We start from the raw sequence: 4,040 nt of genomic DNA, 5'->3' as shown, positions 1-4,040 counted from the left end.
TATATACATAGCACATGCACATGAGTTAAAAGATACAAGGGAAATGTAGGGTGGTAAAAAAGAAATACAAAAGAAATCTGAGATATGAAATCAAAACATTCCATTCTGTGAGCTGAAGTAAAAAGCTATTTCACTGGCTACAAAAGTGTTATTTCAACATATTATGAAGTCTTTTGATTCAGATACAGCATAAGACTTTCCTTCAGTTATTCCTTAACAGATGTGAGTGAGCCTCCCTGGACTGAGGAACACTAAGACAAGCCCATGACTGAGTGGCCTCATGGGCTGTGTCCACGAGGTATCACCATAAATAAATCCTTAATTAGCTGTTTCACAAAGTCACCATTTCAACTTTTAAGGAGACCCATCTCCATCTTTTCTCTCAATGGCTTTCAGTGAGGGCTCTTCCCATTTTACGAAGCAGAAGTCAGAGTTCTAAAAGTGCTTTCTCACTGCCATATTTTTCCTCAGCTTCTTCTTCAGATCCTGCTTCAGATTCAGGAGGGGAATAGAACTATCTGAAAGACCCGCAGGTACGAGGGCGGCCCTCTCTGCTGCATCCTGAACAATTAGGAGTCTGTTTTCCTCTTCTGCTTCTTGAAGAGACACTTTGAAATTCAGGAACCATGTCTCGATCCAGGCAAGGATGAATGAAATGGTGGGCAGTGGGTAGCCAAACATCCCTTGCAAGAAAACCTTTGAAAAGATCACTTTTGCCAGTCAAAAGGCACTGGTCACTGCTGCTGTCAACACTATTGTCCACCAGTGGCACCGTCAGCACACAGAGCATGCAAGGATCAGCGCTCTAAGCCAGAAAACTGCCAAGAGGAATTTATCAAAATAAGAAGGGTAGTAGTCCTATCACACCACCTCCTTCTCAATGTGTTCCCAATGCCTCCATTCACAGTGAACTCTATTATCCACAGTAATGTTACAAACAAGAGCTCAAAGGTCACAAACAAACAGGAAGTCCTCCTGACATCAGGTATGCCTTTCTTCTTCCTTTCTTCATATGACTCGATCCTGGCCATGAGCTGCGTGGGGTTGAGGGAATGGACATCAAGCAGCAAGGCATGGGAGCTCCAGGGGAGTGCTCTCCCTCCATGTCTTCTGGAAGCAGGTGAATTCTGGAGGAGGGTTAAAGGAGCCTCTTCCACTTCCGCCATCCTACAGAGGTGATCTCATCTAGTGGCTCTGGGTCAGCTGCCCTGGTCCAAGTGGGAGATTGTGGCTCCACGTTTGCCTCTGTCAGGGCACTGGGGGCAGAGGGGCCGAGCCAAGTCTGTAATTTTCCAGGCTATGGTTGATTCTATTGTTTTTTCTTTTTTTTTTCTCACTACTAGAATTGAACTCAGGACCTTGCATTTGCCAGGCAGGCACTATGCCATTGAGCTATCTCCTTGATGATGCTATTGTTATTATTGATTATTACCACTTTAGCCAACAGGACATAATTGCTCTCACTAGTTGTTCTTCCTGGTATACCAACACAGAGATCGCCTAAGGGTCATAAAAAATACTACAGGCCAGTGCCCAAGAACCAGGGGATGGGTGAGCTAGGCAGAAATTTCTCATCCCTATTGAAGATAAATTGAAGAGGTAGGATCTTGCAATAGACTCAAAGCGCAAAAAGCCAGCTATATCTGGAAGATACCGCTGAGAAGCGGTAATCTCCTAAGGTGTTATGATTTATGTCTAGATGTCCCCCCAAAGTTTCATGCAGTCTTGGGGGAAGGCTTCTAGAGTTTGTAACTGATTCATGGTCCAAAGCTGGGATTATAGGTGGGAGTGCTGCACCCATCCTGGGTGGCAGCCTGCACACACTGTAAGGGAGGGGAAGAGGCTTATGCTCTCGCTCTTCCCTTTTTGCTCTTGTTGCTTTTTCTGTCTTTTGCCATTGTGGGTTTTTTTTTTTTTCTTTTTTCTTTCTGTATTTAGGACAGGGTCTACAAGGTCTCACCACACAGATCAGTCTTGTAGTGGTCCTCCTGTTTTCAGCTTCCCAACAGCTGGGATTACAGGCGTGTGCCACCCCACCCAGTCTCAATCTCCTTTCTCAGCATGCCCCAGGGGCAGGGTTGGCACTGCATGCCGGGGATTGAATCCGGCCACTGTGCTCTGCCTAAGCAGATGCTTTACTCTGCTGAGCTATCAGGTTGGCCCTCTTCTGCCATTGTGAACTGTTGCCCTTCCCCCATGCCACCCTGTAAGCTATCAAGTTGGCCCTCTTCTGCTATTGTGAACTGTTGCCCTTCCCCCATGCCACCCTGCCTTGGAGCCAGTTGATGATGGACTGAAACCTCACCAAACTGAGCTGAATAGACATTTCCTTCCTAATTCGGGGTATCAGGTATTTTGTCCGAGTAACAAGAGAAAAGTAACCAAGAAATAAAGGTTCTCAATAATAGCCAAAAATCTACTTATCTTACGCAATATACAAGCATGAACCCAGGAAATAAACAACAAGGACAAAAACAAGAACAACAACAACAAAATGAGAAGACACTTGAACAAGATGCAATCTCAGACTTCCAGCTCACTAAAGGCAAACCCAGATTCTGCCTAAGACTTTTTTTTTTTTTTTTTTTTTCAGTACCAGGGATTGAACTCAGGACCCTGCACTTGCCAGGCAGGCTCTTATTCTACTGAGCTTTCTCCCCAGCCCTACTGAGCTATCTCCCCAGCCTGATATTTTCTAAAAATAATGAACTAATGTACTCATATGGCAATTATTTGTTTCATTGCATCTTCCAAGACAGGGTTGCATATCTTCATATCACTGGTGATGATTTTCAATGTTCCTGAGGCTTCAATTTTCTGAATGATTTAAATAAAAAAGATGCCCCAGACTACTTATGGTTCAAGAGCATAGATAGCAGCAGGGCTGTGTGCCATGGACAGCGAGTTCTCAAGGGTCATGGCTGCACTGCTGAAGCATCACTCTGAGAATTAGGGCCTTAATGAAATGATGGGGACTTGAGCCCAAGTGGATGAACCAGAAGGAATCATGATCAGAAGTGTAGAGGTGGTAGCTGAGCTAAGACAAAAATTGGGATCATTAGCAGTTAAAACAGAAAATCTGGTGGATTCATTTGTCACCTTCAAAATAAGCAGTGGAAATCTTTATTATTAATTTCTATAGTGTATTTGGTACAGGGTCTTACTAGGACTTGTAGTGATTCTTGTGTTTTCAGCCTCCCCAGTGCTGGGATTATAGGCGTGTGCCACCACACCTGGACTTGGTGTCCTGCTCAGTGTGCCTGGAGGTGGGGCCAGCATGGCCTGTGGTGGCAGGGATTAACCTCTGGACCCTGCGCTTGTCTAAGCAGGTGCTTATTAGGCTGAGCTATCTCACTGGCACAACCAGTGGAAATCTTACCCCAGCCATGTGTATGAAGAACACCAGCTCACCATTACCAATTGTATCAGTTGTGTTTATCTATCATTGTATCATTTCTCCATGGTGGATTTACATGGCTAACCTTTGTAAAGAAATAAAAAGGAAAAAGTCATCATTACCAAGGATATGAGAGACAAAAAAATTAAAAACAATCCATGTTGGGCCAGGGAGATAGCTCAGGGGAATAAATGCTTGCTTGGCAAGCACAAGGTCCTGAGTTCGATCCCTGGTACCACAAAAACAAAACAAAACCAACCAACCAACCAAACAAACAAAAAACCAATCCATGTTACTCAAGCCTTTCACTACTCAGAACATTGTTTTCCAGTCTCTTCAACTCTTTTTTCATTTTTTCGTCTTTAATTTTGGTCTATGCCTTTGGGATTGCTCTTTGTTCCTATCAGCCAGTTTATTCCACTGAATTTCAGATTGAACCATTCATGATAACATTAGCCTTGAAAGGGCTTTTGTTTGGTTGGTTTGTTAACTAGTGTCATCTGCTTTGATTCTAGTTTTAGTTGCACAAAGCTGTTGCCAAGCTGGAAGCCAGCAGTCTCAAGAGCTGTCTACTAAAGCCATCTAGAATCTTTGTATGTGCACACAAAAAGTATTCAAGAGATGATAGAATTGCTAATATCTT

General features: G+C 43.7%; 2 pseudogenes; one reads left to right on the top strand and one right to left on the bottom strand.

Annotated features, from left to right (window-relative positions):
- Positions 1-396: 396 nt before the first annotated feature.
- On the bottom strand, positions 397-1,166 carry LOC101568214 (annotated as a pseudogene).
- Positions 1,167-1,406: 240 nt separating this feature from the next.
- LOC101567818 lies at positions 1,407-3,498 on the top strand (annotated as a pseudogene).
- The last annotated feature ends 542 nt before the right edge of the window (positions 3,499-4,040 follow it).

This window comes from Octodon degus, unplaced genomic scaffold (genome assembly GCF_000260255.1).
Source record: "Octodon degus isolate 3935 unplaced genomic scaffold, OctDeg1.0 scaffold00130, whole genome shotgun sequence".
NCBI lineage: Eukaryota > Metazoa > Chordata > Mammalia > Rodentia > Octodontidae > Octodon > Octodon degus.
Note: the sequence above shows the minus strand (reverse complement) of the source record. Positions and strands in the feature narration are given on the sequence as shown.